This window comes from Lepus europaeus, chromosome 9 (genome assembly GCF_033115175.1).
Source record: "Lepus europaeus isolate LE1 chromosome 9, mLepTim1.pri, whole genome shotgun sequence".
Taxonomy (NCBI): Eukaryota; Metazoa; Chordata; class Mammalia; order Lagomorpha; family Leporidae; genus Lepus; species Lepus europaeus.
This window is the reverse complement of record NC_084835.1, coordinates 65031551-65056561: the sequence shown is the minus strand read 5'-3', so window position 1 is coordinate 65056561 and position 25011 is coordinate 65031551. Positions and strand designations below refer to the sequence as shown.

Below are 25011 nucleotides of genomic sequence, written 5' to 3'. Positions count from 1 at the left end.
GCAAAACAATGTTGTTTGGCAACTTCTTTGGGCTGGTTGGCCTAGAGGGATTTTCTTGGTGTGATGGGTTGGGCTTTTGGCTCCCTGCAGAGGAGACAGTGAACAAACTCTCTGAGCAGGCTGGGTTGTTTATGAAGCAAGAAGATCTTACCCTTGCCTGGGTGGTCATGTGCACTTTCAGGGAGTTCAGTGGTGAAAATACGAAGACAAATTAGATTGCATCCAATAATTTGATTTAAAAAGTATGTGTTTATAAGTTATAAGTACAAATAAACAATGTTCTCTAATCCCTATGCCACAGGCACCATCCTAAAGGCTGGGCAAGAGTGTCTAGATGTCATTTGGTTGAAATTCTAGTTCTCTTTGAAACTGGAGGAGTTTCCAGTTAAAATTGGAAATAATACTCTTTTTCAAAATGGTTAAGCCAAATTGCTATCAGCATGCGAACTCACTAATTTTAACAGATTATGTTCACAAAAAGACTCATTTGGTTCCATTTGGACTTTCTGAGAAAGTTGCCTATTGAATTTCATCTTTCCTGCAAAATTGGTGGTGTCTGGTTAACATTTAACAAGGGACTCTCCAGGGTGTGAAACTATGCAGCTACGATGGTTAACATGAATTTGATCAATTTTATTGATATAAAGGATGTGTAGCACACAGTCTAGGAATAATATTCAATACTCTTTATGGCAAGTTCTATAGTTTGTTGATACTCAGAATGCTTTTGTCAATTTGGGCTGGACTCTTGGATCAGCAGCCAGCAATTCAACCACAAATTGGACAAAATCATGCATTCAGATGCCTCTTGATCTGCACTTTTCCTAGCAAGCCTTTTGTCATTACATCTTTTAGGTGATCCACCGTTAAACTATTTTCACCTTCATATAAATTATTTTCTTAAAATCCACACCTCTTTCAGCTTCAACACTATGTAAGTACCTGCCTCATGAACACCTGTCGCAGAAGGCGGAGTTGGGAAGCTCTGCAAGGAAGCCATGCTGGTGGGTGGTGCTTCCACCACACAGATGCAGTCAATGTAAACAACCTCACGAACGCGATGGCGAAATGCAGTCAAGTGATTAAGGAGGTCATGGGTTTTAGGTGTCTATTACCTTTGTTCCCTTGTTTTTAACAAAATTTACTTAAGTAAGTGTATATAATTTAATTTGCATTCATAGGCTCACAAACTTCCTAAAAATATAACAACTGACTCTTACAAGTTGGTATGAGTGGTTTTAGGGCACCATTACTATAAGTAAGTTTTTCCCACCCAATCTCAGAGAAGAATATTTTGAACTTAAAATATTTCATGGGCTATTTATTAGAAGGTTATAATTTAATGAAACAGGCCAAACGTGAGTGGTTTCAGCATTTCACTGTTACTTTGCCAGTAATTTCAAAATCTCTTACACCCATCAAATGCCAAAGCACCCTGCACATACATCACTTTGGAAACAGCTATTGTGATCAACTAAGAACATAGCCTACATGGATATGCATTTTTTTGACCAGGCAACTGAACTAACAGACAAAGCCAGACACGAGCAATTAGCTTATTAAGTAATGATCCATCATCTTTTCAAAGTATAGAATCTTTATAATCAGAATATAATTTTTTCAGCAATTTTTTTCAGTAACTATGCTGTCAACAAATGTTACATGATAAGGTAACAATGTACTCTAATCACTGTGTAGAAACAGTCTCTGTGTGGAAATCTAAACAAATTCTTACTGGGAGATGGGAAGAGAGCAGTGGAAGGAAGTCCATAAGCAATAATTTATTGACTGAGGAAACATGATGTTAAAAACAAACAAGAATTTGACTTTAGAACTCTAACTATAAACATTATTTTAATAAAACCGTTAGTGAGTCATTAGCTCTATATGAACTTTTTTTATTAATCCCCCAAATTTTCTTTATAGTAGTGTAAGGCATTTATATTGCAAAATAACTGTTAGATTTAAAATTCTGAGTTAGCTACATGTAGTTATATAGCGAATATTAATATCATACATAAAACTATAGAAAGAAGGGAAAAGATACCTTTATCTTAAAATGTGAAGATTTTAAACATGTTGAATATTTAAGAAGTCATTGATGTTGATGCTAAAAGCTACATATGGTACTGCTGACTTCCAGGACACACAATAGACATTATCTGGTGAGTAGCTGACATTGACATTGTCTGGAATTCAGGATAAACCATAACATACACATATATGCATAAATACACACAATGGATCCTATTACTCCCAATTCTTGATAGTCTGCAGAGGTATCTGAAAATAATAGAGGAAAGAGAAAGATAAAAAAAAAAAGAAACCTACTTTTTTTTTTTCACTACTCAATATCTTTAATGTAGAAAAATTGCTACCCTGGTGGTGATTTGCGTAGACTTATGCCTGTTATCTTCTTGCAAGTCAGAGCCAATCACTAGCCAGGTATGATTTCTGTGGAAGTTCTCTAATTTCAAAATTATTTTACCTTCTTTCCTACTATTTCACCTATTAATTAATTCCAGTTAATATAGAATTGTGGGAGAAGGACAAGGTTAACATAATTTATGAGAAAGGGTGAATGACTACTCCGCTAATCTTGGCAGCCGGCATTGTGGTGTAGCTGATAAAGCCGTGACTTGCATGGGTGCTGGTTTGTGTTCTGGTTTGCTCCACAGGTGGCCTGGGAAAGGCGGTGGAAGCAGGTCTAAGTGTTTGGGCTCCTGAATCCATGTGGGAGACCCAGATGGAGCTCCTGGCTCTTGCCTTTGTTCTGGTCCAGCTCTGGCCATTGTGGCCATCTGTGGAGTGAGCCAGCAGATGGAAGATCTCTCTCTCTGTCTCTCCCTCTCTCTCTCTGTAATGCTTTCAAATAAATAAATTTTAAAAACCCTCCAAACTCATTGTTGTTGAAGCAAGTTTTTTTTTTTTTTTTTTTTTTTTTTTTTTTTTTTTTTTTTTTTTTTTTTTTAAGATTTATTTATTTGAAAGGTAGAGTTTACAGAGAGAGGGAGGCAGAGGTCTTCCATCCACTGGTTCACTCACCAAATGGCCACAACAGCTGGAGTTGGTCCAATCCGAAGCCAGATAGGAGCTTGTTCTGGGTCTCCCACGTGGGTGCAGAGCCCCAAGCAATTGGACTACTTTCCGCTGCTTTTCCAGGCCCATTAGCACAGAACTGGATTGGAAGTAGAGCAACCAGGACTCAACCAGTGCCATGTGGGATGCTGGCGTTGTGGGTGGTGGCTTTATGTGCTAGATCACAGCGAAATCCTGACAAACAAGGCCCTACTATATTAAGTATCAATCTCTGTTTCCCTACTTCTACTTCATCTCACGTGGCTTGGCAATGCTAGTTGCTTTCTGTCCCCAGCTAGGACACTCGTTGATCAACTTTGCTCGAATGCTCTCCTCTAACCTGCCGAATTTTCCTGCAGGGAACTCTTCCTCTTCATTCAGATTTCACTACAAACGTCACTTCCTCAGAGCCCCTAATCACTGTACATAGAGCAGCCGCCTTGCTCTACCCACCACCACTCATTTTTTTTTTTTTGATGGCAGTTATCATTATCTGAAATTATCTCATTGATGTCATTTGATTCCTGATTCTACCTGTCTTCCTCATTGGAATAGAAGCAGCATGAGAGCAGGGACTTGGTCTGTCATGTTTGCTGCTGTCACTCCTCTGTTGAAAATTTCCTGCTGAGAAGCAAGCACTCCGTACATATTCATTGAATGAAAAAGTGATCATTCCTGAGTGTCTCAAGGAGGATCTTAATCCCAGAAAACGTCCATTGGATGTATTATATATTGTTGGGCAGAGTACTCAGCTTCATTATATTAACCATTGTCTATTTCTACTCAGAGGCTGGTCTTGATGGAGGTGAGTAAAGATCAATGTAGGGGCCAGTGCTGTGGCAAAGTGGGTAAAACCACTGCCCATGATACTGGCATCTCATATGGGCATTGGTTTGAGTCCTAGGTGCTCCACTTCTAATTTGGCTTCCTGCTAACATGCCTGGGAAAGCAGTGGGAGATAACCTAAGTTCTTGGGACCCTGTGCCCATGTGGGAGACCCGGATGAAGCTCCTGGCTCCTGACTTCAGCTTGGCCTTGCCTGCCTGATGTGGCCATTTGAGGAGTGAACCAGCAGATGGGAGATCTGTCTCTTTTTGTCTCCTGATCTGTAACTTTGCTTTTCAAATAAATAAAATAATTTTTTTCCTTTAAAGGAAATTGTCATTGGAAACTGGAGAAAAGGCAACTTGATGTAGTGGCAGGAGGTCTGACAACATTATCACCTGTAGTAACATAGGAAATTGAAAATATACCCAACGAACTCAAGGATTTTAGTACAGAAATTTCTAGATTTCCAGACAGAATGCTTAGTGTGTCTTTAAAACTTTTTTTATTTATGAGAGGGAGAGTCCCCATCTGCTGGTTGTCTCCCCAAATGCACACAATGGCCAAGGCTGGGGTAGGCCAAAGCCAGGAGTTGGGAGCTCAATCCGGCACCTACTCCTTCCTGCATTAACAGGAAGATGGAATCAGGAGCCGGAGGTGGACTGAAACCCATGTACCCTACTCTTAGCAACCCCCTCTTCTTTTTTAATAAAAGAAAGCTACATATGATAAGGTGAAGGTAGAGAAAGATGCGTCAAAAAAGAACTGTTTAGTTTTTAAGAAAAATGGGAGGAAATATAGATAAACTTGTTGGGTATAAAATCAAAATAACCAAACAAGAACTGGCTTCACATTCCTAGATGGTAGCTGCTGGACCCTTTCCCTTTTATTATTATTATTATTATTTTAAGATTTATTTATTTGAAGGACAGACTGAGAGTCAGAGTGAGAGGAAGAGACAAAAAGAGATCTGTCTTCCACTGGTTCACTCCCCAGATGCCTACGAAAGCTGGAGCTGGGCCAGGCCAAAGCCATGAATGAGGCACTCCACCTGGGTCTCCCACACAGGCAGGAAGAAGGTGGGCCAGCAGGGAGAAAGGACTTGAGGCAGGCACTCTGGTACGGAACACAGACGTCCCAAGCAGCACCTTAATCTGCTGTGGCACATCGCCTACCTGCCCCAGTACCCTTTTCACGACTCCAGAGTTTTTGTTTTTGTAGTCCCTTGAGGCATGTTATTTGCATGTATGTATTATATCCCTAAAAAACAAATCCCAGGGTTCTCACTTCTGTGTGTTTTTACCTTGCTTCCCTGTGGTCCATGATGGTAGCTGAGGTTTTTCAATACAATGAAACCAAATTGGCAGAATGGGAACAGATTATTCTGCCATTTTCCTAGATCTTTCTGTTGTACATCAAGTCTAGATCACTCCATACCTTTCCTACCTGCCTGTGAGGTTCACAAGGTTTTCCCAGTGCTGTAATCAATAATGGTTTAAATTTGTCAATATAAACATGCTTCATCATCACAGCTGGGAACCTGATGAGGACTTTGGAGCACAGCCTCGCATTTGCCCCTTTTTGGCCAGGACAGTCAGGCACACCATTATGGTGGCACAGAAAGACGGTGGAAAAATTTAGGCATACACCTCCGAGAGCTTTTAAAAATAGTCAAAAATTCTAAGAATCCCAGGGGTGTTGTTCCACAGCTCCTTGACTCAGCCTGGGCCAAAGAAGGGCTTGTCTTGAAGGAAGAGAATTATGGATGTGTGTTTTGTTTATTTTTTAATGATTTATGTATTTATTTGAGAAAGAGAGAGAGAGAGAGATCTTCCACCTGCTGGTTCATTTCCCATATGGCTGCAACAGTCCAGACTGGGTCCGGCCGAGGCCAGGAGCCAGGAATTCCATTTGGGTCTCCCACGTGGGTGGCAGTTGGGCCATCATCTGCTGCCCTATTAGCAGCAGGGTGCTGGAAAGGAAGTGGAGCAGCCAGGACTCAATCTGGCACTCACATAGGATGCCAGCATTACAGGTGTCAGTGTAACTCCCCTGGCATCACAATGCTGGCCCCATGTGTTTATTTTAAGAGTGAAGTCTAATAAGATTCATAGGAAGCCCACAAAGATTACAGAGGAAGTTCGTTGGTAGACAGCATGAGCTTGAACAAAGTGAACAGAGGTTGTTCAAAGTGTAGTTCAGGTCCTCAAACTCCTAAGGGCAGGAAATGGACTAAGGAGATATTCAGCTACAAGTGTAATTTCTTATGCAAAAGAGAGAATTCAGAAAGTGCCATAAGATCTGGAGGGTGGAGCCAAGAGCTGCAGAGAACCGTACCTAGCAGGGAGGACTGGGCCCCCCATTCAGGGAACTGGTGACGTGGATTTCAGAATTGCTGTCGAGCCATGATTCCCACGTCTGCCTGTGAAAGTGTTTAGTACCTTGACCCAATGTCTGCATGATCAGGACATGTTGGGTGCATGTGTGGTAGACGCCTTTTCTTTTTAGTTCACAGGTCTTCACATTGAGAAAAACTGTACCAGACAATTTCCTGAAAGAAGCCCCCTCAGCACCTGAACCTTAGATAAGAACCTGAATTTCAAACTTGAGCTTGGGATGAAATTTTTTTCTTTTTATTTAGGTCCTTAGAGGGAAGTGGGTATTTTTCACCTTATTGAGGATGTATATAATTTGTGCAGAGTATAAACTGTGGCTGACAAAACAAGGCCACAAATTCTTTGAAACTCTTTCCACTGAGAGGTGGCATCTCTCTCATTCCCCTTGATGTGGGCGGGCTCCGTGACTGCTCTGGCCAGAAGAATATGGTGGTAGCCAATGTCTGGACCCAAATGTAGACTTCCTGTTTCATGGAACTCTCCCTGTGGGAGCCCTGGGCTAACACGTAAGCCATCCTGAAGCTGCACGCCTGGAGGTGTCACTTGGAGGTGCTCTGGTCAATAGTAACAGCAGGACCCACACTCCTGGCACGTAAACCAAAGTGCTAAGCATGTCAATAATGTCATCTCGGACCTCTTAACTCGTTCAACTATGATGGTTAGTTTGTTTATCAACCTGGCTGGGTCACAGGGCACCCATTCTGAGTGTGTTCCTGGATGATACCAGCATTTGAATCAGTGGACTGAGTAAAGTAGATCGCTCTCTGTGAGGTGAAACGGGTGTCACCTAACCAGCCAAAGGCCGGATGAGAACCAAAGGGCTGAGTAAGAGAAAATTCTAGACTCTACTAGGACAGCAGCCTTGTCCTGCCTTTGGATTTGGACTTGTACCAGGGCTCACCCCATTGCTTTTCTGGTTCTCCAGCTGTTGGACTCAGACTGGAATTACATCATTGACTCTTCTGGGTCTCCTTTGCTTGCTGACTGGGACTTACAGTAGTCATCCAAGTCAATCCTTCATATATGTTTTGTTACTCTGGAAGCCTTGACTAACACATCAACTTCCAGCTGAATGCGGAACAGAACAATCGCTCAGCTGAACACTGCCTACATTTCTCAGGCAACATTGTTGAGTAGGATGAAATGGTTGCTTTTAAACTGCTACACTTTGGGATAACACAGCGCACAGCAACAGTAACATCAGTTGTGCTTAAGTTTTCTGACACATATTTAGTCCCTTAGCTCTTTTTTTTTTTTTTTGACAGGCAGAGTGGACAGTGAGAGAGAGAGACAGAGAGAAAGGTCTTCCTTTTCTGTTGGTTCACCCCCCAATGGCTGCTGTGGCCGGTGCACCGCGCTGATCCGAAGCCAGGAGCCAGGTGCTTCTCCTGGTCTCCTATGCGGGTGCAGGGCCCAAGGACTTGGGCCATCCTCCACTGCACTCCCGTAGTCCCTTAGCTCTTAACATCTTGCCACACCACTCTGCAGTTCTCTGCATATTAACACATACCATCCTTCACTCATGTTTAAATTTTTTTGAAAAGCAGAGAGAGACAGAAAATTTTCATTTGCTGGTTCACTTCTGAAATGCTTGCAACAGCCAGGGCTGGGGCAGGTCAAAGACAGGAGCCCAGAACTCAGTGCAGTTTTCCCACATGGGTGGTGAATACCCAACTACTTGAGCCATCACTCGCTGCCTCCTAGGGTGTGCACTAGCAGGAAGCTGGATTGGAAGCAGGGAAGCTGGGACTTGAACCGGGCACTCTGGCACTGGATGTGGGCATCCCAAACAGCACTTAACCACTGTACCAAACGCCCAGCAACACATCCTTCTAGATTCTTCAGCTCTTAGTGCAGAGGACTTTCTCAGGGCAGGGTTTGCCAAGCCTCCAGGTTAGCTCCTTTGTTGGTTATGGCAGATTCTCCCTCAGGACCCTGTCTTTTTCAGAGCAATTATCTCTGTTACTATCTGATGCATGCCAGTTTCCACCCTGGACTACAAACTGCATGAGAACACACAGCAAGCCGCTTTGGGTTGTCCCTAAATTCGGAGTTCCGCAGAGCGTCTGGACGCAGTGGGTGTGGAAGAAATATTCGGTACGTGGCTGAAAGAGATGATAAGGGCTTCCTTCTCAGTGCAATAGCTGCCACTGGTCGCTCTCCCACACTGCACGTTTGGCTGCCCAGCCTTTGCAACCGGGGAAAGACTGGTTCATGATGGGGCTCTACCCCTGCTTTCCACCGTCTGCGGAGGCAGCCGTGCACGGCTGAAGTTCTTTTTTGTGGCTCGGGGAAGAGGAAGCCTGAGAGCAGCTGGGAATATGCTGGCAGAGGAATGCGGGAAGCAGCAGCAACCAGTGCCTGCCTACAGTTAGGTCTCAGCGGAAGTCAGGGTGTTTCCTGAGAGTCTGAAGAAAGCCGGGGGTGCTCCGATTACTGAACAGATTAATGTAAGCTTAAAAATAATTTACTACGAGAGGGTGTGCTCCTTTCTGCCCTGGCCCTTTAAGAACTGGGACCACAGGAGTGCTGCAAGCCCAGGTGGATTCTGTCCCTTAGCCTTTACTTCTAGAATTGTTCTCTTAATGCGGCATCTGCATTCCTCCTGGTTAAAAGTATATTCTCCTTTCTCGCATTCTCTGTCACTCTAAATAAATAAATAAGTGTAAAAACAAAAAGGGGAGTGGACATGTAGCCTAGAGCTTAAGAGGCTGGTGTTCCACATCAGAATGCCTCCTGGCTCCAGCTCCCTGCAATGCAGGCTCTGGAAGGCAGGGCTAACCGGGTTCCTGCCACCCACAGGGGAGACCTGCGTTATATTCCCAGCTCCTGGCTCCAGCGCAGGCCAACCTTGGCTGGTGCAGGCATTGGGCAATAAACCAGCATATGGGAACTCTGCCTGCCTCTTTTTCTGTCTATTAAAATACATAGATGATAGATGATAGATACTGTCCCTTTTAAGTTGGTCCTGTGGATATGAAAAATAGATGCTTCATTGGAAATAGACTTTGATAACATTTTTCTACTCAGTTTGTCATTTTTGCTATGAGCCAAATAAGCCCGGGTCTCTATAGATAGCCTTCTAATTTCCATTATGCAATTTAATAGGTATTTTCTTTTACCTCATTCTATTTCTCTTAGCAGTCATCTCCAAAATGGATCCCTGAACAATTACTTCATTACACGGCTTTAGAGGATTTTCATTCACCCATAATCTTCTTGCTCTTTCTACAAAAAAACACACCCGTCCCCTGGCAGGCTCCGTGTAGACACACCTACCCCGCCGCCGCCGCATGTTGGTTAGTGCCCGCGCTCTGAGACTGCCCATTTTCACTGTCTCCCATTCGTCCCTTCCTCCCTGGGTGCACAATGCTGCACTTGTCCCTTTTGAACGCGCAACCGATTAAAGAGCGGCAGGAGGCAGATGTAGGCACACCTTTGATCACTCATCCTTGGGGGTTAGGGGAGGGCAGACACCTGGTGGCTGCCAAGCTGGAAACAAAACACAGGCCCAGGCTGGAATTACCTTAAAAGGAGCCGCAGCTCCAGCCACAACGGCAGCTGGAAGCGCTGAATGGGTACGGAAGGAAGAGAGGCAAACGGCTGGGGGAAAGACACAGGAGAGCACCGACAATGTGATTCAGGCTCACTGTGCTAGGGGAGAATGACCACTTCCTAGCCGAGGCCAGGAAAGACCAGGGGGCTGCATCAAGAAACCACGAAATGGAAAGTCCTCTTCTGTAATAGTATTTGCAAAACTTCCAGCTACGCACAAATGCTGGGAGGCAATTCTGACAGCAGTTCAGGATGCTTTCAAAGAGAGAAGTTTTAATTTTGTTTTTCTTTTCCAGAACTCAGTAAGTTCACCTTTGCACCAGGAGGCTGTGAATGCTGAGAGTTCCTGATTCTTCAGTGAAACCGTATCGCCCCCTGGTGTCTGTGTGCTATCACTACATCATACGGAAAGGCCAAAGAATCCAACTGTCTCATCCCTCATGGAGTAACCTGATAGCCCACGATCAGAAAAGTTATTTTTATTTTAAATTTATTTGTATTGATAAGCAGTCATATACACACCCAAGCACAGAGTCAAATAGAGCTCCCATCCACTGGTTTATCCTCCAAATACTGGGACTGGCCTGGGCCAAAGCTGGGAACCAGACACTCAATGCAGGTGGGTGGCAGGAACCCAAGTATTTGAGCCATCACTGCTGCCTCCCAGGGTGTGCATTAGCAGGAAGCTGGAATTGGGAGCAGAGCCAGGACTCTGATATGGGATGTGGGCACCCTAGTTGGCATCTACACTGCTAGGCCATACACTTGCCCTAGAAAAATACAGTTTTAAAGTTCAGCACTGGATTTGGTTTGACAAGCCAGAGAATGACATTTTGAAATCAAGAGCCCTTCCTCCTCCAACCTTAGCAGAATCTCCAGAGATATTCATATAGTGCTGAAAAGAAACTGGTCAGATTCTAATATGCTGATTTTTCTTTTGTTTGAAAGGCAGAGTGTGGGCATGCACACACCACTCACACACACACACACACAAGAAGGAGATCTCCTATGTGCTGGTTCACTCCCTAAATGCCCATAACAACCAGGGCTGTGCTGGGCAGAGACCAGGAGCTCAGAACTCCATCCAGGCTTCCACTGTGGTGTCAGGGACACGAGTATTTGAGTCATCATCTGCTCCCACCCAGGGTTTGCAGCAGCAGGAAGCTGGATTGGAAGCAGAGGAGCCAGGACTTGAACCAGGCTGTCTGATACGGACACAGGTGTTCCAGATGGTGTGTTGACCACTGTGCCAAATGACCACCCCTTGATTTATCCTTTAATTCCATTTTCCTCCACAAGCATTTGGGAGCCCCCTGTAGATGTAGCTCTAACAATCTAGGAATCCATACAGTGATTCAAGATCCTGCTCCCATTTCTTCAGAAAAAGAGCTTTTACTCCCATGATATCGGGAGCATGTTCACGGTCACCAGGAAGGTGACATGTTTCTTTGGGGCAGGTGTCTCTAGGAGTAGGGGTGAAGCTTCTTCATGAAGCTATTGGGGTTACTGTGGCACACTGACCAGGGCGATGGGTTCTCAGGAGAGGGGAAACAAAGCCGAAGCACCGGGGTCAGGCAGGTGTCTGAGGTGTGGACTGTGATGGAAAGGGAACAGGATCAAAGGTGTGACTCGCCTAAGGATAATGAGCGCAGTTTTACTCTGCCACGGATAGCATCTCAGTGCAGAAGACCCTAGCACATTAGAATGGGACAGGAGGGTTTCTGTTTTGGTTTTAATTTCAGAGATAGAGCTCTCATCTGCTGATTTACTCCCCAGATGTCTGCAACACCTGGGCCCAGGCCAGCTGGAAGCCATGAGCCAAGGATTAAATTTGGTTTCCCACATGGGTGGCATAGACTCGGCTATTTGAGCCATCCAGTGCCTCCCGGGCTGTGCATTAGCAGGAAGCTGGGATCAGAAGTGGAGTCAGGACTCAAACCCAGGCCCTCTGACATGGGCAGTTGGTGTCTCCCCTGGCAGCTTAGCCGCTGCACCAACTGTCTGCCCTAGGAGGCTGCTGTGAGCAAGACTGCTTTCTAAGTTCCCACACTGTCACATTACACTATTGATAACAGCTTCTGGGAGCCATTTATTATGCTTTTATTTAGCCAAAATACAAACTTTCAAGGAGGAAGGTCAACATAGTACAGGCACAATTCGTAGTTATGAGGAGCTTGAATTTTGGAACCACACTGAATGAATACATAGTCGTGTGCAGTCACTGACCACCCACCCACGTGATCTTGGAAGTCACTACACCTTTCTGTGTCTCAGTTTCCTCAACTGAGACAAAACGAGGCTGGTCCAGTAGCGTCAACCACCTTGCTGCCTAGGAAATGCTCTGTGATGTTAAGGCAGAGGACCATGTGAGGCCTCCACCATGGCGGACCAGGGGACTTACAAACAATTTTGTGTTGTTGAAAGAGCCAGGCTCCTGGCCACGAGGCCACAAAAGACTTTTCCATGTCGTGGGGCTTCTCCAGGGCTGGTCTTGTCTCTGAGGCTGCCCTCAGAGACACCTGGAAGTGAGTCCATCTCAGACACTTCCAGACCAGCGTGCCTGGACCCCAGAGAAGATGGGGGCGTGAGAGCTCACCCCTAGGACCAGGCCAGAGCTTGAACAGCCACGAGGAGTGGGGATCAAGGACAACTCTTGGAGCCTGGTTCCGTCTGAAGGAGTCCAGAATATGTCCTAGGGCATAATAAGCCGGTTTGCACTGAAAGCATTGAACAGCAGGCTTTCTTCTGAACTTGCTTATCTGCCTAAAAGTGAAACTTCCCAGCAGAACTCAGCTGTCATAAATTCCCTCCCCTGGAGTTTCTGTACCCAGGGCATATGCACCCTTATCACCTGCAAGGAGCAGGCAGCACCTGAGTTTGTCACAAAACTCTCCCACCCCCATCTGTTCTCCTAAAGACCCATTTATCTTTCCTAAAATAACTTGGTTTTCCCATCAGTGACCTTTTCCCCCTCTTTTCCCTGAGTGAACTGGGGTACGAGCCTAATTCTAAGTACCTCCATGGGCCCCATTTTTCCTGTGAGCTCCCATCTAGCCACGAATAAAAATCTGTCTTTTCTCTTGCTCATCTGTCTTCCGTAAGCTTGATGTGCAGCCCTGTAAACACTGATCCTAAGAGGGCAGAGGAAAAGCTTTTCCTCCCTGGTATTTTCTTCTGTTCCTTTGGCCAAACACTGACCTCTGCCGTGTGCAATCTCTGCTCAGATCTTCAGAACTAGCTTGGCACCTTGTACTGGGCTACCCTCAGGTTAAATAGCTCTGTCAGACAAGTCCACTGCCAATTGGAAACAGAATGCTCCATGTAATATTTGACATGTTAATAGAGCATCTCTAAATAAAGGTTAACACATACAAGTGCTAGGGAAGCTTGTTAAATAAAAATATTCACTACATTGTACAACCTAAAGCTTTAAGACAATGCAGACTAGCTTCAGGGTTCTCAGCCTTCTAGACATATTTCTTTTGTACTGTATCTTCGAAATCATGGAAAAAATGTACACTTAGAAAAGCTAACCATTCTTATTGTTGGAATAAGATGATCAAAGTGAGATCATTTTAATTAATTTCTGCTTTTGAAAATTTTACTTATTTTTATTTGAGGGAGAGAGAGAGAGAGAGAGAGAGAGAGAGATGCTCCCTAATTCACTCCCCAAATGCTCACAATGGCAGGGCTGGGCCAGGCCAAAGTCAGGAGACATGAACTCAATCCAGATCTCCCACATGGGTGACAGGGACCCAAGAGCCATCACCTGCTACCTCCCAGGGTGTGCATTAATAGGAAGCTAGAATTAGGAACAGAGCCAAGACTTGAAACCAGGCACTCTGACATGGGATACAAGCATCTTTTTTTAATCTTTTTAAATTCTTTTAAAAATTTATTTGACAGGTAGAGTTACAGAGAGTGTGAGAGAGAGACAGAGAGAAAGGTCTTCCTTCCGTTGGTTCACTGCCCCAAATGGCCGCTATGGTTGGCACTGCACCGATCCAAAGCCAGAAGCCAGGTGCTTCCTCCTGGTCTCTCATGCGGGTGTAGGACCCAAGCACTTGGGCCATCCTCCACTGCCCTCCTGGGCCACAGCAGAGAGCTGGACTGGAAAAGGAGCAACCGGGACTAGAACTGGCGCCCATAGGGGATGCCGGCGCCGCAGGCGGAGGATTAACCAAGTGAACCACAGCGCCAGCCCCCATGGGATGCAAGCATCTTAACCAAAGTCTTAACCACTAGGCCAAATGCTTCCTCCTGATTTGTGTCTTTTGAAATTTAACTGGGAGTGCATTTTTAAATGTGTGCAAAGCATATACAGAGTTACATCAAAGGGAGCAAGTAGATGCTAGAGAGATTAGTGGTGCCAGTAACCACTAACAATGGGACAAAATTATATTTCCCATGGGATTTTTGAAAAAAATATATATACATACTTATATATATATATACTCTTTTTCAAGAAAGGAAGAGACTAGAAAATTGTGCCCTCTGGTACCATTTCAAAAGGCATCTGAACATTAACGAGCTGCGTGGGGCTGGCAGAGCGTCAGCTTCCCGGGAATTTCAGTGCATTCTCAGCAAATCCGGCGGCTGATAACTTCCTGGACAGCTGTTTCTCCCATTTATTTCCTGAATGCTTTTTTGGTAGCTGTCGGCTAAGTCCTTACATGTGTGCAATATCCACCCTGCAGAAATAAATTCTTCATAGAGATTTCCATTTTCTTTTGGCAAAGAGCTTGCTAGAATGGCAAACTGTCATTCTCTAAGCCTACAGCAAGAATGTCAGTGTATGGTTGCTACAAATGTAGTCAAGCATATTACTGTAGCCTCTTCATGAGACATTTCTAAGTGATTCCTATTTCAGTGCCTCTAAATATAATCACAATTCTGCTTATACATGCTTAGAGTAACCACATCTTGAAATTCCTATTGGACAACTGTCAAGTAAGGAAAATGTACTTTTGGTGGACAAATCATCTAATATGAACTTTTCCATAAACTAAGCACACTGAGATCAAGGCTGGTCTGTTAGTTTTACTTTAGTTTTCCCTATCAGCACTGATGCAAAGTTTAAGCTGCTTGGCTCTTTATTTTTTTTAAAAAAGATTATTTGAAAGGTAGCACAACAGAGAGAGAGAGAAAGAGAGAGAAAGAGAGAGAAAGAGAAAGAGAGAGAAAGGTCTCTCCCATCTGCTAGTTACTCCCTAAGATCAGCAACAGCCAGGTCTGGCTCAGGACATAGCCAGGAGCCAGGAACTCCACAGGGGTCCATGTACTTGGGATGTCACTTGCTGCCTTCCCAGGTGCGTTGTCAGGAAGGTTGATAGGAAGTGGAGTAGCCAAGACTTGAACGGGCACTCCAGTGTGGGTGCTGGCATCATAGACAACAGCTTAACCTGCTGCACCACAACACCAACCCTAAGCTTCTTGACCCTCGATTGAATCTTTTAATAGTCTTTCATTGCATTTGCAAAACTTTCAAGCTCTTTAGTGTGGCTTAAAACATTCTGGGTTACCGGGACTGTTATAATTTGTAGTTTTGTCTTGGATCACTCCCATGCTTCCCCCTCCCTCTCTCCCTCTCTCTTCTATCAATCTTTATGTCTCAGCTACTCTAGACTTCTTTGATGTTTTTCACTTTTTATTCTCATTCCTACCTCTGCCCTTAAGTTCTCTGGAACTCAAGGAAGGCTTCCTTGAGAAGCGGCTATTCACTTTCCCTGATCACAGAGCTCAGGGTCGTTCTGGGATCATGCCTCTCTGAATTCTCTCTCCATGGCACTGGAACAAGGGTCAGCGTTGCAGGCGTCAGCACTACTCTAAAGAGTTCCCGATCATCTGCTCCTTGAAGTCAGGGCAGAGGCTGGGTCAGTGTTAGTGACATATCCTCAGGAGCAGGATGGAACCTGGAATACAACAGCTGCTAATAAATGCTTGTTAACTAAGGGGAGGAATTCTTAATTCCACCTGACTCTTAAACTGGCAGTTTATGTTTACCTGTTTCACAGTTGTGCTTGAACAGACAGGATAAGCATCCCACGAAAGTTGCCTATTTTAGTCTGAGATGAGTCTGTTTTTTGTACAAAGGCAGAAATAGACTGGAGCTTATATTTCCCGAAAGCTTTTTAAACTGATATTTTTTCCCCCACACACGTGTGCACCACCAATGGGAGTGTAATCTGTAAGAGAAGCTGGACAAGATAGTCTTGATGAATCTAGTTAAAAAAATCATAGATGCTTTTTATCACTGTCCCCATATAGTCTATTCCCAGCAGAGTAACAAAAACAGTCCTTTGAAAACAAAGATCATGTAACCCCTGCGCTAAAAACCTAGAAATAGCTCCTATTACTGTGGGAGCCAAATCCTTCCAGTTGCCAACAGAATACTGCGTGATTCAGTTATTTACGAACTTTATGTTTTTCTTTTCTTCAGAATTTTCTACAATGAGATTTGTGTTTAGAAGAAACAAAACCATTACTGAGCAGAGAATAGCAACATTGAGAAAGCAGCTTGGGAAAGTTAATATTCTGTTTTTTTATTATTGAAAATAAGTTAGAAAGACTTCGGATTTCTTCGGAAGATTTTTTTAAATGAGAAGAAATGTGATCATCCCTATTTAGTCTTTCACTTTCACTTGACGATTGCACACACACACACACACGCAGGAATTTGCCTATTGCCTTCTACATTTCTCTTCCTCAAAAGTTAATGAGAAGGGCAGGTTAAGTAGTAGGTTAAGCTGCCGTCTGCAGCATCTGCATCCTATTGAGCACTGGTTCAAGTCCCAGCTGTTCCTCTTCTAATGGCCTGGGAGAGCAGTGGAAGATGTCACAAGTGCTGGGACCCCTGCACCCACGTGGGAGACCCAGAAGAAGCTCCTGGCTTTGTATAGGCTCAGACCCAGCTGGAATTGAACCAGCAGATGAAAGATCTCTCTCTGTCTGTTCCACTGTCTGTAACTCTGCCTTTCAAATAAATAAATAAATCTTAAAAACACATACACACACGTATTTTTTTTAAAAGAAGTTAATGAGAAGCAGATACTATGAGGGAGTGTTTAAGACTTGAGAGAACACTCACTACAAAGTACTAGTTCTTATTTTGCATTCCTTTTGAAGTCATTGTGTGCTCTGCACTTCCTTACCTCAATTTCAGCTGCACACTAACAGCGTGGCAAGCATGTCTCCCACATGGGGCATTCGTCCTCCAGGAGCTGGGAAGAATCTCTGAGGCTATGAGGCTACGTTACTGTTACTCCTACTTCCGTGTCACCTCCCCTGCTGGAGTCTCCTTCTGCTGTCTTCTCTCTGCCCCAGTGCCATGACTGGGAAGTCCCTTCCTTACTTCCTGGATCCTCTCAACTGTATTCCAACTGGTCTTCTTATTTTCAGTCTTTTTCCACTTCAATCCATTCTTGCTAAGAATGACTTTTTTAAGACTTCCTTACTTAAAAAATAGCTAACATGTTCCTACCCTACAAAGGATAAAGGTCAAGGCTCAGCTTTGTCTTCCGCTGCTTCCGCCATGCACCCTATTCTTGGCTGCCTTCTTTCTTCACACCTGGTGTACTTGGGTGCTTCCACACCTCTGCATGTGCTGGGGACTGCCCCTAGTTTTCCATGTGAACACTTTCTTTCCACATTCTGGGCTCAACTCAGTGCCTTTGACAGTGAAATGCCTTCGTGGTGTTCCTCAGGCACAAGTGTATCCCTGTGCTGCGTTCCTTTGCCACTTTGCATATCTCCAGTGTAGCTCTCATAGCACAATGTAGAATTCTCTGTTTACAATTCTACCGCTCTGAGGGACCTGTGCCTTCTGCTAAAGCACTGCTCCCATTTGTTATCTTATTCTGTTGTTCTTTAGAAGCACAAATTGATAGAAAACAGTGACTGAGAGGATACTCATAAACCGAGAGCTATCCCAGCAAATAGCTATTGTAAAAGCTACTGCTCTCACATGAACTGCTATTACAAATGAGAGGAAGATGACTGCTACTATAAAATTCACCACTTTTACCACCTCTGCTATTTCCACCATCATTACCTACACCACACCCATCATCACCATTCCACCATCTCTACTTCTACCACCTCCACTACCACCTGTACCATCACTATCTCTACCAACTCTATCCCCACCATATCCACTTCCCTCATCCTGTCATCACCGCCAAGTGCTTCATTATCCTCACCTCTACTCACTAGTATTGACGGAGTACTGCCAAGCAACAGGCACTGGGTTAGCTGCTTTATAGACACAATCTCCTCAGTCTGATTAAAGAGAGAAAACTGAAGTTCAGAGAGATTAAATAGCCATTTTCTGACGACATGGTTCTAAGATTGAAGAGTGTGGATTTTAATTTGGGGTTCTCTCACTTCAGAGTCTGAGTTCTAATCTAAAGCCAAAATGTCTCCTACACCAATGGCCTACAGAGGCCATTCATTCTGCTTCCTTTAATAACTCTTTTTTAGAGCCGTTCACATGGAAAGAACACAATTGAAACTCAATACTGAATGAAACATTCATAGCCTAATTAACATCTAGTTTTCTTACTAAGCATGTGTTTTAATTAGAAATATAAGGGCCAACACTGTGGCATAGGGGGCTAAGGGCCACCAGCATCTCATATGGGCACCAGTTCAAGTACTGACTGCTCCACTTCTGATCCATCTCCTTGCTACTGCACCTGAGAAAAGCAGCAGAAGATGGTCCAAGTACTTGAGCTCCTGAATCCATGTGGGAGACCCAGATGAAGCTCTTAGCTTCTGACTTTTGCCTGGCCCAGCTCTGGCCATTGTGGCCATTAGAGAAGTGAACCAGTGGATAGAAGATTCTCTCTCTCTCTCCTTTCCTCTCTCTCTCTCAGTAACTTTGCCTTTCAAATAAATATATAAATCTGTTTTTAGAAACAGAAATATATACTATTCCCAAGTACCTGATTCTGATATTTTTTTATAAAATTTGCACTTCAAAACAGTAACCTGGCTTATAATTAAGTTCATTCCTCACATTCTATCCAAAATATTTTCTTTTTGGGTTAAGATAATGAGGCAAGGGAAAGCTGAGGTTATCACTAAAGATTCTTCTGTCTATATCTAAAAATGTGATTACAAAAGATCATAAGGAGAAGATGAAAAGGAAGGAGTTGAAAGGAAAATAATGAGTTATGTAGGTCACTTGATGCCCAGTAGATTGCACAAATTTAAGCAAAAGCTGTACCTTTGTTTTCACTTAAAACTCTAATGAGAAAATCTACTACTCACAACTACCTCACCTGTCCATGTCTGACTCTCTAGGCAATGAGCCACGGACACACAATTTTATACCAAGAGGGAAAATGTGTAAGGTTGGATCTGGAATACCAGCATTTCAAGAAACTTGGGGATAATAAATCAGATATTTCCTGTTATTATTAAGATTCTGGGCTGGCGCCGCGGCTCACTAGGCTAATCCTCCACCTGCGGCACCGGCACACCAGGTTCTAGTCCCGGTTGGGGCGCCGGATTCTATCCCGGTTGCCCCTCTTCCAGGCCAGCTCTCTGCTGTGGCCCGGGAGTGCAGTGGAGGATGCCCCAGGTGCTTGGGCCCTGCACCCGCATGGGAGACCAGGAGAAGCACCTGGCTCCTGCCTTCGGATCAGCGCGGTGCGCCAGCTGTAGCGGCCATTTGCGGTGGGGGGTGAACTAATGGAAGGAAGACCTTTCTCTGTCTCTCTCTCTCACTATCCACTCTGCCTGTCAAAAAAAAAAAAAAAAAAAAAAGATTCTGCAGTTTGGGTCCGGTGTGTTGTGGCACAGAGGGTTAAGCTCATACCTGTGACACATGTATCCCACATGAAGGCTGGTTTGAGTCCTGCCTGCTCCACTTTCAATCCAGTTCCCTGCTAATGCACCTGGGAAGTCAGCAGAAGATGGCCTAAGTGCTTGGGTCCCTGACACCCACTAGGGAGACCTGGATGGAGTCCAGGCTCCTGGCTTTGGACTGGCCCAGCCCTGGCCATTGTGGCCATTTGGGGAGTGAACCAGTGGTTGGAAGATCTCTGTTTCTGTTTCTCTCCCTCTTTCTCTGTAGCTCTGCTTTTAAAAAAATAATTTTTTAAAAAAGATATTACAGTTTAGCACCCAATTTTGTTTCACTCATTTCTATTATCTTTTCTCATTTCCATAGCCTTCAACCTTCTCACCTGACAGCTGTCTCGTCCACGCTGCCCATCACCACCTCCTTCTGACTCCTTCCACTATTTATCCCCTAACAGAGCTTTCCTTTCTGCCCTGCACAGTGGTATGCTGGGAAACGTGTAAATAATCTGCCACATGGCTACCATGCTGACATCAATCAGGTGCCAAAATTCTTAAAAATTTCACAGTCAGCTCTCAATAGAGTCTGAGCTGGCTCCAGTCCCATAGGAAGTCTTTGTACTGTGAACAACTCCCTTCTTCAGCACCTTGCCTTAAGGAAACCAAGGAGTTTTCCATGCAGGTACCATTTCTATCAGGGCATTGCCAATTTGAAGTGATTTCTCACTCTTTCATGAGAAGGGAGAATGAGGTCAGCATAAAACAAATGTTAGGTAGAAAAAGCATCCCATTTTCAAGGTTTAAAATCCAGACTTCAGCAGGAACCCCACTAAAAAGTCTCTCTTATCCATGTTCCCAATCACCAGGTTTGTCTTCCTGAATGCAGTGTTCTCAGCTTTCATGTCTATCACCATACTCCTTCATCCCCACCGCCACTTATCTATCATTCTCTGTTACCACATCCTACAAACTCTCATAGTTTGAGGCCAAATCCACTCAGATAATTTTCTCTGTCTACATCTATGAACCTATAGGCTATTGTTCATCTTTTGTAGTGATGGTTGCCCCTGTTTTACTGACCTTTCCATTCCACCCTCTGAGATTTCAACATTCATGCAATGGCCCTAACTTTAATGTTTATCTCTACTCCAATTCCTCAACCATGAGCCCACTCATACCTTCCATATCAGGAATTCATAAAACAAGAGCTGGGGGAGAGAAAGTATTCTTTTGACCATAGCCCCTTTATCTTGCATCTTAATCAGTCCTTCAGGTCTACTGAATCCTCCCTGGGCCATTTGTGATGTCTTGCACTTCTCCACTTGCCCTAGTGCACAAGCTCCCCCTAGTATCACTTGCTGTCTACCTTGTCCTGACCCTCAGGGTTCGTCATTTCAGCAAAAGAATTCTCTATCTTCTTGCCTGACTACCACTTGGATCTATTCTAATATTACTCATTACCTGTACTTATATATGCCAGGGGCAGTTCTGAGGACATTTCTGTGCTTATAAATCTCCAGTGGCTTCCCAGGAATTTAACGGTGCCTACTCAGCTAAATAGCCAGCACTTTCTATCATCTGAGGAGATCCATGTTTCCAGTGTGTCTGTGACTATTCACTTCCTAGATCCAATGTTTCACCCAAATCCAGCTTTTCTTTGAACATAGGCTTGGATTTTCCAGCTCCTGGCCATTCATTTGATCATTCTTCTGCTTTGAATTACCTCCATATCTTGGTGCACTAAAGTCCCAAAGAGTCTCTAAGGCCTGGCTTATAGCATATCTCCTTTATCAAGTCTTTGCTCTTTTTCTGCTTCTCTGTTGTACATTCTCTTAGTCCACTGAGGGAACTTCTTCTTTTATAAAACAAAGCACAATCTACTTAATATGATAATTATTTATGTCTTCTCAACAGACTAAACTTTTTTTTAAAAATTCTTTTTTAAAAGATTTTATTTATTTGAAAGAGTTACAAAAAGAGAGGGAGTGACAGAGAGAGACAGAGAGATCTTCCATCCATTGGTTCACTCCCTAAATGGTTGTAACTACCAGAGCTGGGCCAGGGTGAAGCTAGGAGCCTGATCCAGGTCTCCCATGTGGGTGGAATGGTCCAAGCACTTGGGCCATCTGCTGTTGCTTTCTGAGGTGCGTTAGCAGGGAGCTGGGATGGAAGTGGAGCAGCTGAGATTCTAACCGGTGCTCATATGGGATGTTGGCTTGAAGGTGATGGCTTAACTCACTGTGCCACAACACTGGCCTCTAGACTGAATTTCTTGACAGCACTTTTATTTATTCTGATAGTTCTCACAACATTAAATATTGGCTTTATAAATATGCATAGAATATATTTTAATTTTTTCATAAAGAAGTAGCAAGGATCAGAAATCAAAATAGGGCAGAGTAGACATTTCCATGTTTGATAGACTACTTTATGAGGAGACTGCAAAAAGTTCATGGAACATGGAATTCAGAGATAATTTTGTTTTGGTATAAAATTTTTCTTTGAAATTTATGCATATTTTTATATTATACATTTCTGTGAACTTCATGAAGATCCATCATACTAGGCTTTGATGAACTCTGTGAAGACCCATCATACTCCTTTGATTACCTTAGAAATTGTTCTTTTCTCCATAAACACAGAACAAAACTCCAGGGAAAGGAAGCGTTAGCACTTATTTCCAAGAAATCAGGAGAAATAACCAAATTTCCCAAATAGGCCAATTTTAACAGGTATAAGGAAATTTCCTGGCTTAAATCCTCACTAAAAGGTAACGTGAAGGAACTTGATGTTAGCCCATCATTTGTTTCTCTATGATTCTGTCTTCCTGTTCCCACCTTAGAAGGAAAGCAACTTTGAAAAGACCAATCTACTCTTTGTCCTTTGAGTCCCCTTCTCCCCCCCCCCCCCTTTTTTTTTAACAGTAAAACCAATTTCTGCTCAACTAACTGGAACCCTGGTTCTCTTTTATGGAGTACGGTGTTGCCCACTTTTGAAAATGTAAAATAAAACCAATCAAAATCTTCAACCTAAATTTGTTGTAACTTCAGTTTTTTATACTTATTTCTAATTGATGATGAAATAATCACATTCTCTGGTAGGGAGGGCAAGTAGGATGACAGGAGAGGCTGCAGGAAATCCCCTCCTGTTATCTCTGTATGACTGTAAGGGGAGAGCAGAGCAAAACCAGACCCAAAATGTCAAAAGCCTGCTTAGGGTTCGATGAAGTGAACCACAGAAAGAGCAGCTGCGAACTCTGTTCTCAGGAGCCAGGACCTATACAGATGGTCGGGAACCTATAGAGGAGAGAGCAATGGTCACAGGCCTTTGGGCAGAAGAAAACCGTATGAGTTGGTACAGTGATAACAGACTTCAAAGACTTTTTAAATTTATTTTATTTTATTTATTTACTTGAGAGGTAGAGTTACAGAGAGAGAGAGGGAGAGACAGAGAGAAAGGTCCTCCATCTGCTGGTTCAATCCCCAAATGGCTGCAACAGCCACAGCCAGGCTGATCTGGGCCATCTGCTGCTGCTATCCCAGGTGCATTAGCAGGGAGCTGGATTGGAAGTGGAGCAGTGGAACAGCCGGGACATGAGTGGACGTCCATATGGGATGCTGGTGTTGCAGGCACCTGGTTAACCTGCTACACTACAAAATTGGCCCCAAGGGTGTATTTTGTAGCATCTCTTGGAAGAACTCCGATCTCCAGTCATCTTGTGTGATAAATGCTAATGATGAGATGAAATGCCTATTTGTTTCATCCAAGACTCTCATCTAAAATGCTTACATGACTTGGTATTGCTGGAAAAATCTGCAGATTTTTTATTTCTTAAGCTTAGTTGAGGAACATCTGTAATTGTGAGCATTATTTGACTGAAAACTAGTGTCTAAAGCTTTGAGGAAAAAATACCGGAGTGGTATATTTCTTATTGATTGCTCTAACCAGTAACTGATGGCGAAGGAGCTGATGGTAGATGAAGTCAGGTGGGAGAAAAAAATCAAATACATAGAAAACATCAAGAGATCAATTTGGTTTCTGTTCATTGTAAGCAATCTAAACAAACAACAAAAATCACAACTGTATAAGCAAGAAGTGCTCTGATATAATCCTATAAAAGTAAATAGCCTTACTGAAACCTAGCCTGAGGTTTTATGGAAAAAAGATTAGACTTAGAAAACCTCCAATCTATCAAGAGGGAATCATCATTTTTTATGTTTACAATGATAAAAGATGCATTTCAGGTTCCGAGACAAAACTAAACCCAAGGATGAAAGAATCAGTGCTTAGGTAGGGTATAAAGAGACACAGCCACCACACTCCCAGGGTGAGGAATGAGGAATGTGCAGCAATAATGACGATCAAAGAAAGGATGCGCATCCTAGAGAGGAAGGAGGCATTAGGCAATAATTAAGGAGCAGTAAATCATCTCAGAAAACACTTAGGAGGCTGTAAAGCAAACACTGTTAGCCAGGTTGTTGGGAAAGGATGGTAAGAAATAGTGAATGAAATAAAGTTAGTGTTTGGGAGGGAGTGTGGTATTGAGATCTCATACCAGATGTAAAATTTTTCAGCAAATTACTTTGTTTTTTCATCTGTAAAATGGAGCAAGTAATTTCTTCTCCACTGGGGTGACATGAGGACTAAATAAATGTCACGAATGGAAAGCACATGGGACTGATCCTGAAACAGAAAAGGGGCGGATAACTGGTGCCTGTTGTAGTCAAGAAGAGAAGCAAGGGGATGTGTGATCCGACTAGTGAAACAGCTGTATTTTTTCACTGACATGAAAATGTACTCCAGGAGACAACCTGCTAAATATCATAAATTTATAATATAATTAATATTTTAAAGATATATTTCAATCATTTTATTATTACTAAGTATTCAAAAAATTAGTTTCCTTGAGAGAGAAAGAAAGAGAGAGAGAGAGAGATGGAGAGAGAGAAAGTAAGCATGCTCCCATGTATTGGATCACTTGCCAGATACCCACAGCAGTCTCTAGCTTGGGCTAAAGCTGGGAGCGGCAAACTCAGTCCAGGTCTCCCATGTGGGTGGGAGGGACTTAGATCTGTATTAGCAGGAAGTGGAGGCCAGGAGCTGGAGTCAGGAACTGAACCCAGAAACTTGAATAAGACATTTTTACTGAAGCCATACTATTTTGAAAATTGTTGATGGTTCATTTCCATTGCATAAAACATGCACAACTGGAAAAGCAATTCACTCAAGATTCCTTAATGTTCCACAGTAACTAATCTAGGAGAAGTTGTAGACGGAATGACAACAGGGGTTGGGGGCACTCCTTCAGGAAAGTTGGAAGAAGAACCTGGGGAGAGAGTGTCTTTCTCTTTAG

The 25011-nt window shown here is 43.6% G+C and overlaps 1 protein-coding gene across 2 annotated transcripts in view; it reads right to left on the bottom strand.

Moving 5' to 3' along the window:
* Positions 1 to 25011, bottom strand: part of DLGAP1 (DLG associated protein 1) — a 396029-nt gene that overhangs the window by 140058 nt on the left and 230960 nt on the right. The gene's annotated exons all lie outside the window — the stretch shown is intronic.